We start from the raw sequence: 13958 nt of genomic DNA, 5'->3' as shown, positions 1-13958 counted from the left end.
TGAAGACAAAGGCCTGGACCTTTTTTGTCTCTCGCTCTCTCTATCGCTCCCTCGCTCTTTCGTGTCTCGGCCTTCTCAAGGTTGAATCTCTGCATCTGTCGAGGATGAACGTTCCCCAACACCCCTCCCACACACAGCCAACATTTCTCTTCACACCCACAATATCATAAAGACTTCTGTTTGTACTGGAGGAGATGCCAAACCAGAGAAGGTCTCTAATGATTGATCTGCTAGCAGCCTTGGACAGTGCATTCAGTATCCACTCATCGATCCAATACTCTCTTGAGTGATGTAGCGAGGATGTGGAGAGAGAGAGGGGGCCAAGACAGCGAGAGAGAGAGGGAAGAGAAAGTGTTAGAAAGAGAGGGGGGAGAGAGAAAGAGAGGGGGGGAGAGAGAGAGGGGCAAGAGAGAGAGAGAGAGAGAGAGAGAGAGAGAGAGAGAGAAAAAGAGGGAGAGAGAGAGACTTTACAGAGTTCTGGAGGACTTAAGATTGTTCAGTCTGGAGACACAATGGCTGAATTCAGCTGAGATCCAGTAGAGGTTATCCTAGCATAAATCTAGTTTGTTACCATCTTAGACAATATATCAGGGCTCTATATCCATGGCTACGATGATGTAAAGATGTATCTATACTGTAGATTGTGTGGTTTAGGGGATAGATCAGCTATGACATTAGAAGATAGAATTGGAGACTATCAAATAACACTACCAGCATCATATTTAATCCCCCTTTTTATATATACTTTGATTTGTTTTATTATACCCATGTAGACTGTGTGTGTGTGTGTGTGTGTGTGTGTGTGTGTGTGTATGTGTGTGTGTGTGTGTGTGTGTGTGTGTGTGTGTGTGTGTGTGTGTGTGTGGTGGTGATTGTTGCAGTTGTGGTGGTGAGGGGTCACAGGCTATTATCCAGACGGCAGTCACTGATACCTCTGATAATTCAGCTTGTTGTCTGTCTGGGCAGCGGGCAGCAGGCAGCCAGCGCTGGGGAATAAGGAAGGAATAAAGGAGGGGAGGAGGAGGGAGGGTCCCAAGGGTGCCTATAGCCCAGGGACAGCCACACAGCCACCATACCTTGGCCGAGCATTCCTCCATTCCCAGTCACTCGATCCAAGATGAAAGTTCCTCCTCCTCCCGTTCTTGCGGGCGACCAGCAGCAGAGACACTTACTGAGCCATGATGGACAGGAGAGGATTAGGAGAACAATACAGCTGAATTAAAGGTTTTGACTTCGGGGACCATTGATACGGCCCACGCCCGCTAGTAGAGACTTTAAGTTGCCGTGGTGGATCACTGCGACACTAAACACAGGTGGCTGTGAGGCTGGAGTGGTTCAGAGCAGGAGGTTAAGGGCTGACCTGGGAACTACACCAGGTCTACGGTTAGACAGTCTAGTTAGTTCACTAGTTCACTTTAGTTTCATTTAGAAATATTACACACACCTCTTTATCAGTTAACTCCCTCCAGATGAGCTTCAATGCCATACAACTCTCCTTCCGTGACCTCCAGCTAAATGCATGCTCTTCAACCGATTGCTGCCTGCACCTGCCCGTCCGTCCAGCATCACTACTCTGGACGGTTCTGACTTAGAATATGTGGACAACTACAAATACCTAGGTGTCTGGTTAGACTGTAAACTCTCCTTCCAGACTCACATCAAACATCTCCAATCCAAAGTTACATCTAGAATTGGCTTCCTATTTCGCAACAAAGCATCTTTCACTCATGCTCCCAAACATACCCTCGTAAAACTGACCATCCTACCGATCCTCGACTTCGGCGATGTCATTTACAAAATAGCCTCCAATACCCTACTCAATAAATTGGATGCAGTCTATCACAGTGCCATCCGTTTTGTCACCAAAGCCCCATATACTACCCACCACTGCGACCTGTACGCTCTCGTTGGCTGGCCCTCGGTTCATACTCGTCGCCAATCCCACTGGCTCCAGGTCATCTACAAGTCTCTGCTAGGTAAAGCCCCGCCTTATCTCAGCTCACTGGTCACCATAGCAGCACCCACCTGTAGCACGTGCTCCAGCAGGTATATATCTCTGGTCACCCCCAAAGCCAATTCCTCCTTCGGCCGCCTCTCCTTCCAGTTCTCTGCTGCCAATGACTGGAACGAACTACAAAAATCTCTAAAACTGGAAACACTTATCTCCCTCACTAGCTTTAAGCACCAGCTGTCAGAGCAGCTCACAGATTACTACACCTGTACATAGCCCATCTATAATTTAGCCCAAACAACTACCTCGTCCCCTACTGTATTTATTTATTTATTTATTTTGCTCCTTTGCACCCCATTATTTCTATTTCTAGTTTGCACTTTCTTCTACTGCAAATCTACCATTCCAGTGTTTTACTTGCTATATTGTATTTACTTCGCCACCATGGCCTTTTTTGCCTTTACCTCCCTTATCTCACCTAATTTGCTCACTTTGTATATAGACTTATTTTTCTACTATATTATTGACTGTATGTTTGTTTTACTCCATGTGTAACTCTGTGTTTTTGTATGTGTCAAACTGCTTTGCTTTATCTTGGCCAGGTCGCAATTTTAAATGAGAACTTGTTCTCAACTTGCCTACCTGGTTAAATAAAGGTGAAATATTTTTTTTTTTTAAACTCCTGTCTATGATCCAAATAATGATTTCCATTATGCCCTCTTAACCAAATCATCGACATCACCTTGTTAACAATGAACCCAAATCACATCTAGAAAAACTGAGGCTTTGCATCCAAAATGGCAGCTTATTCCCTATGTAGTGCACTACAGATGACCAGGGCCCATAGGCAATAGGGTGTCATTTGTGACACAGCTTGGATAAACACAGGTCCTGTTAGCATCAACTAGGGTAAACACAGGTCCTGTTAGCATCAACTAGGGTAAACACAGGTCCTGTTAGCATCAACTAGGGTAAACACAGGTCCTGTTAGCATCAACTAGGGTAAACACAGGTCCTGTTAGCATCAACTAGGGTAAACACTGGTCCTGTTAGCATCAACTAGGGTAAACACAGGTCCTGTTAGCATCAACTAGGATAAACACAGGTCCTGTTAGCATCAACTAGAGTAAACACAGGTCCTGTTGGCATCAACTAGGATAAACACAGGTCCTGTTAGCATCAACTAGGGTAAACACAGGTCCTGTTAGCATCAACTAGGATAAACACAGGTCCTGTTAGCATCAACTAGGGTAAACACAGGTCCTGTTAGCATCAACTAGGATAAACACAGGTCTTGTTAGCATCAACTAGGGTAAACACAGGTCCTGTTAGCATCAACTAGGATAAACACAGGTCCTGTTAGCATCAACTAGGGTAAACACAGGTCCTGTTAGCATCAACTAGGATAAACACAGGTCTTGTTAGCATCAACTAGGGTAAACACAGGTCCTGTTAGCATCAACTAGGATAAACACAGGTCCTGTTAGCATCAACTAGGGTAAACACAGGTCCTGTTAGCATCAACTAGGGTAAACACAGGTCCTGTTAGCATCAACTAGGATAAACACAGGTCTTGTTAGCATCAACTAGGGTAAGCACAGGTCCTGTTAGCATCAACTACATGTTGAGTCCCAGTTTGGTTCCTCTACATGCTAGTTACAGGATTAGTTCCTCTACATGCTAGTTACAGGATTAGTTCCTCTACATGCTAGTTACAGGATTAGTTCCTCTACATGCTAGTTACAGTAGTAGTTCCTCTACATGCTAGTTACAGAGGGGACGGTGGAAGATAAAGGAGAGAGGTGGAAGATAAAGGAGAGAGAGAGAGAGAGACAGAGAGGACAGAGAGAGAGAGGTGGAAGATTAAGGAGAGAGAGGACAAAGAGAGAGAGGTGGGAGATAAAGGAGAGAGACAGAGAGATAGGTGGATGATAAAGGAGAGAGAGGACATAGAGAGCGATACAGTGTGTGAGTGAGGGTGTGTGAGTGAGAGAGAGAAAAACACTGAGTGGCATATAGAGTATATTGTTGAGCAACAGGAGCTAAGAGGGTCAGTTTCCTGCAGGGCGGCTGTGTGTCTCAGTGCTGACCTGCTGGGCTGCTGGGAGAGAGAACAGCTTTATCTAGTCCCATCGGCAGCACGGTGAATATGAGCCTGTTGAAGTTTGGCCTTGTAAATAGTGTCGGCGGTTTGGTGCCACGCCGATCCCCGCACAGATCCCCACCAGCTTGAACACGATCCCCCGCCCAGCCCGAGCCCACGGGATTGACTTACAGCTGATTGACAGGCCTTGGCCCCAGTCCCAGGGCCACAGCAGGAACTCTGGGATACCTGGACAGGTGAGGCCAATCACCATCAAATGTCATGCAAGTCAGGCAGGTAAACCTCAGATTAAACAACCCACCTGAAACAACACAACGTTTTATATCAAGTTTATTACACAAATAAATACTGTAGTTGAAGAGTGACTAAATCAACAAATCCAAGTGAATTAAACTGCGATATAACCTAACATAAAAAGGTCAGCTAAACATTGGTGAGGAGGTCTTTGTCCCTTTATAAGTATTAGAATTGATAACCACACTAAATAAAGTCTAGGAGTATAAAACCCCTTTCTTCACTCTCTCTTTACAACCTGGCCTCTAGCTCATTAGATGGAGTGGGCTGTAGTTAGCCCAGCCACCCCCGACGTCCCGATAACGTGAGTTTATCTGAGCCGTGGATCAGGTAATTAGTTGTGGTGGAACAACAGAAAGCCAAGCGGCGGTCCTACCATCGAACAATAACACTGTCAACTGGGAGCGCTTGATTAGAAGGTTGTATGGGTATGCATAGGTCTTATTTATCACTAATTAGGAAGTGGCCCTGATCAAAGTTAATGTAATGACCACTCCTTTGTGTTGATGTATTGATGTAGGACCTAGGCCTACTGCAGGTCCAAGTCGTCCCAAAGTCCTCTTTGTCGGTTGGTCCAACCTTTTGTTTTTCTGAAAAAGAATGGATACATGTCCTTCAGTACCTTTTAGGTCTTAATCACAGGAGGCTGCTGAGGGGAGGACGGCTCATAATAATGTCCGGAACGGAGCAAATGGAATGGCATCAAACACATAGAAACCATGTGTTTGGTGTATTTGATACCATTCCACTCCAGCCATTACCACTAGCTCGTCCTCCCCAGTTAAGGAACCACCAACCTCCTGTGGTCCTAATTTATATCTAGAAGGTAAATGTACTAAATTAACTTTCTTTAATCTTCTTAGGAAGTCACATTGGAGTAGAAAAATACAAAATAGCGCAGTAGAACAAAACAAGATAAACAGATTTTGTTCATAGCGTTGTGTGGAATGGGACTCTTCTGGCTGTCTGTGTTAGTCAGGAAGTCACAGGGGAGTACTGGGAGACTTTATGTTTTATCACCAACACACATTATTGTCAGGCTGTGTGTTAGTAACACTCTGATGAGAGGAAAGTGAGGCGTTGTTTTATTGCACCGATTTAGGAGTGTCTAACAACCCCCAAGAGGAAGTCAGGAGGGAGACTTTTTCTCGACAGCTTGGAAAATAAACAGTTATCATCAGATTCAAAACAAAGATATTTCTCTTTTTCTCAGATCCAGTGTTGTGTAGAGAGTGAGAGAGAGAGAAGCCAGGGGCTGGGAGTTTACCCAGTCAGCGTCACTGCACTATGAAGATGCTAATTGTGGAGTAACACATCAGTCTTGACGTTGGGTGATCTATACGTTTCCATATCTGTACTGTCTCCAACTCCCTGCTCTGTTTCAATACTTTAGGTGACATCCTGTGTCGTGGTTCTCCTTAGGTACATTTCATGGGTTCTTCACTCAAGAGGGGATAGTGTTACTTCACAGCACATGGGAACTGTTACTGTGCTTTCTCTCTACCCACGATTCATCTTAATAGTATGAAACGGATCCCTCTGCTCGTCTCCTTTCCTTCAGGAAGAAAGAGAGAATAAAAGAAAGACAGGTTAGCGTACACTCTCACTTTTTATTTTCCACTACAAAAGAGCCATGTCATCTCTGGGCTTGGAGGCCCCACAGAGTTGAGTTCAGGTGAGACGGCCTCACTCTATCTCGCTCTCTCCCTCTTCCCTCCCTCCATCTCATCTAGCCCTTCTATTCAACATCCACAGGAGCCAGTTTTAAGCTCTCGACCTATCCACTCTATCATCTTCCCTCTGATCCATATTCTCCTGCAGTCAGATGACATTATGCAGCCAGGGCCCTCTATCCCTCTCTCCCTTTCTCCCTCTCTCCTACCCCTCTCTCCTGGCCTCTCTCCTCTCCCCTGTTCCCCTGCCACAGTCAGGCAGACTCAGGCAGATCCACCCTGCTGTGAGCATCCCATTACACAGACTCTCCTGGCTCTTACTGCCTGTCAAACTAAAAGCTGGGGCTGCTCTGCTCCGAGGTTAAAAGGTACAAAATGATCCGGAGCCAGAGGGGAGCCGACTGTTCAGGGGCTGATTGCTGATCTATCAATTGCGGAGAGAAGAGAAGACGGTCCCTATGATAATGATGCTCGTTTAGCCTGCGATGAAGAGTACATGAGCTGCCCTCTAGTTTGGAGGAGTTTTTATAGCTGTAAAGAGCGAGTCTGTGTGAATCAGGTCTTGTCTTGTCTTGGCTGACTTGTCTGTGAGTCTTCTGTCTGTCTGGCTGGCTGGCTGTCTGTGAGGGACAGATTGATCAGAGGGCAATCTTAGGGAAAGAGACATTGGGGTGAAATGAAACAATACCATATATGTCATTTATTAGATCCTTTGAATCCACCTGGAGCCGATGAGGATTCCCTGGACACAGATGTGTACCCTAGCCAAGTAGTAGCCAGATGGACAGAGGTAATAGACACCCTTTGAAGGTCTGAATCCTACCACACAGACTGGCTCTCAGTCTGGTCACAACAGACTTTCAAGGTGACATTCTGATGGTGTCAAAACATTGTCTAACAGACTATTACTACAAATCACTCTTCTTCATCAGGCCACTTTGCTATAGTTTCCAGAATGTTCTGGATGTTCTCTATACAACCATTCTGAGCTCTACAATAAAAGTAGATGAAACAACTCAGAGAATATTCTACCAATTTTCACAAACTCTGGGTATGCTCAGATCTGGCGCCCCCCCACCCCGCCCCCCCTCACCTCCAGAAAATGTCCAGAATGTGTTGGTTGTTGAACTGTGACGGAAGTGACTGTATCCCACACTAAGAGGAACATTGTCTCCCCCACCCCAGTGAAGGAAGGAAGGCTCCTGTGGAAATTGTTTCACAGCCTGACAGCTTCCAGTATCCCCCAGATGGATGGGAGCCAAGCCCAGGGAGAGGCACAGAATCTGGGCTGCAGCAGCGGAAGCAAAGCAGTGCTGAGTGGAGGAGTTAGGATCTCATTGGTGCACGAAAGATAGACAGACAGAGAATAACTAAGCTGTGTTCATTAACTTCATCTCTCTGTGCAGCACGCTGCAGATACACCCCTTATTAATCTGCTCAACATGTGTGTGTGTGTGTGTGTGTGTGTGTGTGTGTGTGTGTGTGTGTGTGTGTGTGTGTGTGTGTGTGTGTGTGTGTGTGTGTGTGTGTGTGTGTGTGTGTGTGTGTGTGTGTGTGTGTGTGTGTACAGAGAGAGACATACAGTGAGCGAAAAAAGTATTTGATCCCCTGCTGATTTTGTACGTTTGCCCACTGACAAAGAAATGATCAGTCTATAATTTTAATAGTAGGTTTATTTGAACAGTGAGAGACAGAATAACAACAACAAAAATCCAGAAAAACGCATGTCAAAAATGTTATAAAATGATTTGCATTTTAATGAGGGCAATAAGTATTTGACCCCTCTGCAAAACATGACTTAGTACTTGGTGGCAAAACCCTTGTTGGCAATCACAGAGGTCAGACGTTTCTTGTAGTTGGCCACCAGGTTTGCACACATCTCAGGAGGGATTTTGTCCCACTCCTCTTTGCAGATCTTCTCCAAGTCATTAAGGTTTCGAGGCTGACGTTTGGCAACTCAAACCTTCAGCTCCCTCCACAGATTTTCTATGGGATTAAGGTCTGGAGACTGACTAGGCCACTCCAGGACCTTAATGTGCTTCTTCTTGAGCCACTCCTTTGTTGCCTTGGCCGTGTGTTTTGGGTCATTGTCATGCTGGAATACCCATCCACGACCCATTTTCAATGCCCTGGCTGAGGGAAGGAGGTTCTCACCCAAGATTTGACGGTACATGGCCCCATCCATCGTCCCTTTGATGCGGTGAAGTTGTCCTGTCCCCTTAGCAGAAAAACACCCCCAAAGCATAATGTTTCCACCTCCATGTTTGACGGTGGGGATGGTGTTCTTGGGGTCATAGGCAGCATTCCTCCTCCTCCAAACACGGCGAGTTGAGTTGATGCCAAAGAGCTCCATTTTGGTCTCATCTGACCACAGCACTTTCACCTAGTTGTCCTCTGAATCATTCAGATGTTCATTGGCAAACTTCAGACGGGCATGTATATGTGCTTTCTTGAGCAGGGGGACCTTGCGGGCGCTGCAGGATTTCAGTCCTTCACGGCGTTGTGTGTTACCAATTATTTTCTTGGTGACCATGGTCCCAGCTGCCTTGAGATCATTGACAAGATCCTCCCGTGTAGTTCTGGGCTGATTCCTCACCGATGTCATGATCATTGCAACTCCACGAGGTGAGGTCTTGCATGGAGCCCCAGGCCGAAGGAGATTGACAGTTCTTTTGTGTTTCTTCCATTTGCGAATAATCGCACCAACTGTTGTCACCTCTCACCAAGCTGCTTGGCGATGGTCTTGTAGCCCATTCCAGCCTTGTGTCTTGTCCCTGACATCCTTGGAGAGCTCTTTGGTCTTGGCCATGGTGGAGAGTTTGGAATCTGATTGATTGATTGCTTCTGTGGACAGGTGTCTTTTTTACAGGTAACAAGCTGCGGTTAGGAGCACTCCCTTTAAGAGTGTGCTCCTAATCTCAGCTCGTTACCTGTATAAAAGACACCTGGGAGCCAGAAATCTTTCTGATTGAGAGGGGGACAAATACTTATTTCCCTCATTAAAATGCAAATCAATTTATAACATTTTTGACATGCGTTTTTCTGGATTTTTTTGTTGTTGTTATTCTGTCTCTCACTGTTCAAATAAACCTACCATTAAAATTATAGACTGATAATTTCTTTGTCAGTGGGCAAACGTACAAAATCAGCAGGGGATCAAATACTTTTTTCCCTCACTGTAAGCACTTCAGATATTTCATTTGTACTCCGTGTTCTTGTATACTTGCAGAATGTGTGTGTATGCGTGGAAGTGTGTGTGTACTTGTAAATCTATGTGTGTGCCTGTGTGTTTTTAATGTCGCTCGAGTCAATGCAAAAACAAAGGTCACAACTTCGGAGAAAATGTCACTTAATTCCCTTCTCTGCACTTAGTGTGGCTGGAGGGCCATTGGAGGCCATGAGGGGCCACTGGGCCAGGCCCTGGTAGACTGTGGGGCAGAATAATATGTCCATAATGCGTCCCTGTGGCTCCAGCATGCACTTCTCCTGGCAGCTGAGAGCCAGGCAGACCAGCACAGTGGGGGCCTATTGTCCCTGGCTCTGTGTTAGAGGCTAGGCAGGGACGCAGGGGGCCCTGCTAAATTGGTACAGGAGAATAGGACTGTAGCGATCGAGAGGTTGGAGTTTCAGCCACTTTCCTCAGGGAGGTCAAAAATACACTCAAATGCTCCCTCCCGAAGCCTCCTTCCCTACTTCCTTTCATGCAATATGCTTTTTTCAATGTCTGTTATGGTGGTTTCTGTGTAGAGTTTTTGTTATATTTTCGCATCCCGGCCAATTGAACGTTACAGAACACACACCACTTACAGCGGCTGGGAAGTGAATAACAAATCTATTCAAGAAAGCACAGTTATCGTTCAGTAAGGGTGCCTGTCCCAGAATTTTAATGATATTTATATGGTGCCAGTAAGGACGACATAAAGGATGCAGTAGTTAGTGTGAATGTTCTGACACATCATTACAAGGTAATATTTTGATCCAAAACAGATCGGGTGTTGTATGTAGACTATGTATTCATTCTGTATGTTCTTAAACCAACTCTGTTATTGCCATTGTCCATACATGTATAGATGAGTTGTCTATCACTACACAGTATGGTTCTGAGGCTGGCTAGTATTTAACCTGCTGGAAAATGACCTGATGCCCCTGCAGCCTCTCTCTCTCTGTGGCCCCCTGTGGCCCTGGCAGTGGCTGATCAGATGATTATTTCTGGCTGAGATAAGTGGTTGAAATGGAGCCTGGGCGGTTCAGGTAATCAAGGCTTGGGTTGGAGAATAAAGTCTTGGGGCCGGGGCCCTGCTAGAGCCACGCCATGCCACCCCAGCTAGCATTACCTGTCCCCTTTCAAGCACCCATAATGAGATCATAGTAACCCTAAACGGGCGGGGAGAGAGGAGAAATCTGTCTGTCTGTCAAGTTCATTGTGTCAAGTTTTACAAACAGGGCCATATCCAGTTCCTTCCCTGCTGTAATAGGACGCTGCAGAGAGAGAGGGCTCCACCTATCAAAGAGGCCTGCCGGCTTGGTCTGACCCCCTTGGCCCTGGACAAGCTCTCTGACTTGTGCTGTCTGTTAACCTGTTGAGAAAACGGATGAATGATGAAATAGATGAGTAGAACAGTTTACATGACCTTACATAGACCTTATTGTGATGTCACCTCTAACAGTTTACATGACCTTACCTTATTGTGATGTCACCTCTAACAGTTTACATGACCTTACCTTATTGTGATGTCATCTCTAACAGTTTACATGACCTTACTTTATTGTGATGTCATCTCTAACAGTTTACATGACCTTACCTTATTGTGATGTCACCTCTAACAGTTTACATGACCTTACTTTATTGTGATGTCACCTCTAACAGTTTACATGAACTTACCTTATTGTGATGTCACCTCTAACAGTTTACATGAACTTACCTTATTGTGATGTCATCTCTAACAGTTTACATGACCTTACCTTATTGTGATGTCACCTCTAACAGTTTACATGACCTTACTTTATTGTGATGTCATCTCTAACAGTTTACATGACCTTACCTTATTGTGATGTCACCTCTAACAGTTTACATGACCTTACCTTATTGTCATGTCACCTCTAACAGTTTACATGACCTTACCTTATTGTGATGTTGTCTCTAACAGTTTACATGACCTTACCTTATTGTGATGTTACCTCTAACAGTTTACATGACCTTACTTTATTGTGATGTCACCTTTAACAGTTTACATGACCTTACCTTATTGTGATGTCATCTCTAACAGTTTACATGACCTTACCTTATTGTGATGTCACCTCTAACAGTTTACATGACCTTACCTTATTGTGATGTCACTGCAAGCGAATAAGTTGTGCGATTGTCTTGAGTAAGAGTGCCTGAAGAGGTAAAAAGAGCACGTGTGTGTGTATGTGTATGTGTGTGTGTGTGTGTGTGTGTGTGTGTGTGTGTGTGTGTGTGTGTGCGTGCGCGTGCGGTGACAGGTCTCACACCGTTGGTGGTGAGACGGTGAAACCTTCCTTTCCTCTGTGTTAATTCCTGTTTAGAGTCGCTCTGTTCTCTCTTCTCCACTCATGTTTATACAACCTGTTCTTCTTGCTCCCTTCATTCCCCCTCACTTCTTCTCCTCCTCCTCTCTTTCCTTCCTTCTTTGTCTCCTCTTGCTGGTAGGAAATCAGCAAGGCTTGCTCCCCTCTGCCAGCACTGTCTAATCCTTTCCCCAAAGCACCTTAGCAACGCTGGGAATTTGGAGATGTAAAAAAACACCCATGTACTTCTCATTGGGCTTCCATTGGCAGCAGTGGAGGAACCACTAATACATCTTCAAATGGTTTTGAAGGCATTTCTAAACACTCTGCTGTTGTGTGATAACTCCCCACAGCTACAGGGATGGGTAGCCTTGTTGTGTATGTCCCTTTGAATCTCTCACCATACACTCACCTTGGATTTCATTTGCTGGCTATAGTGTTGTTTTGCATACTAGAATGTGGATCAATTGTGGCAATTCCAGTGTCAATTAGTATTTTATTGACCTTTATTTCACCAGGGAACTCATATTGAGACTAAAGTCTCTTTTGCAAATAAGCCCTGCACAATACAAAAATGAACACATCAATAGGCAACTATACAGTAGATACATAAATATACACAATAAACACATTAAATACACATTAAGATACAAAACACAGTCATTTAAAACAAACACATTCGGCATTATAAAAATCCTCTGACAGCTGTCTGAATTTCCCTAGCGACATCAAAGCATCCAATCAAAACGTATTTTGGAGATTAATCCAAACATACAGTGCGAGGAAGTTAAATGCTGATTTACCTAACTCTCTAGACACCAAAAGAGCCTCCAGAGTAAACCAACCCTGTGAACGGCTTTGATAACTTGTCATTTTAAATCTTAACAGTGAAGTTAGGTAAGTTGGAAGCTTGTGGAGCAGGGCTTTGTAAACAAAAAGATCCTAATGATGTGATAGGTGGCTTTAAAGAGGTCCAGACAGCCTTTTGCTGTGTTACGTACATTCTCTGTATATGCTGATACACTGGATGGCTATTCCCCAACAAACACACACACACACACACGATGATTAAATATACGCAATCAAATGTAATAACATACAGGCAAAGAATGAATACATTTATTTCATTTAGTTATTCAGTTTCATTTATTAGTTTGCATTTGGATAACACCTTTACTGAATCAGACAATTATAACAGATTCCTTTACTCTCTATTATATGGGCTTATAAAACCTGAGTTTAGGGCATTTAAAACATTGTCCCACTCACAACAGTGTAAAGTTACTGGAGCTGCTGACTGCAGCAACATGATTACACATCTTCCATAATAGCAACATTTCAAGATCAGTCGTTTGTTCGGTTCTGAAAAGAGGAGTGGGTACAAACTCACACATCGCATATTACATTCATTTGTGATTTCTTTTTTAGCCACGATTTGCGCTAAAATATATTGTTCTATAGTTATGTCCATAGAAGAAGAAATCCAGAATGTGTAGTAAAATCCCATTGGATCCTCTCCAAGTCAGAAATGAGCTAGATGGAAGAGGAAGAGGATGTAAAACAGTATCGGGGTACTGCCTGGGCTGACTAAGCCTATGTGTGTGTTGTTTATACAGCGAGGAGTCAGATTATAAAGCTATAATGAGAAAACATAAATACCTCCTGACTGTTCCCACCAACATGTTTAATCCCGGATGGATCCGAGGTGTAGCGCTGCCAGTGAAGATTCCCTCTACGCTGTGCGGACAGTGTAATAATAACTATGAAAGTGGATCAAGGAGGTGGGTGTTTGTGAAAATCTTTAGCCAGGGTATCACTAACAAGCATGGTTCTCTGGTTAGGCAAATCCCCTCCCTGCGATTTGCATATTGCCTCAGTCTCAACACACAAACTCCAACACACGGTAGGCACATACATAAACATATGTAAGGGTACACACAGGCTAATACAAACACTTACAGGTTCACACACAGGCAAATACACTCGCAGGTTCACACACACACAGGCAAATACACTCGCAGGTTCACACACACACACAGGCAAATACACTCGCAGGTTCACACACACACAGGCAAATACACTCGCAGGTTCACACACACACAGGCAAATACACTCGCAGGTTCACACACACAGGCAAATACACTTACAGGTTCACACACACACAGGCAAATACACTTACAGGTTCACACACACACTGGCAAATATACGTACAGTCTAGCACAGACAGACAAATACACTTACAATGCCTTCAGAAAGTATTCAGACCCCTTGACTTTTTCCACATTTTGTTACATTACACCCTTGTTCTAAAATGGATTAAATAAAAAAACTCCTCAGCAATCTGTACACAATACCCCATAATGACAAAGCGAAAACAGGTTTTTAGAAATGTTTGCAAATGTATTAA

This window comes from Salmo salar, chromosome ssa17, assembly GCF_905237065.1.
Source record: "Salmo salar chromosome ssa17, Ssal_v3.1, whole genome shotgun sequence".
NCBI classification, from domain to species: Eukaryota; Metazoa; Chordata; class Actinopteri; order Salmoniformes; family Salmonidae; genus Salmo; species Salmo salar.
Note: the sequence above shows the minus strand (reverse complement) of the source record.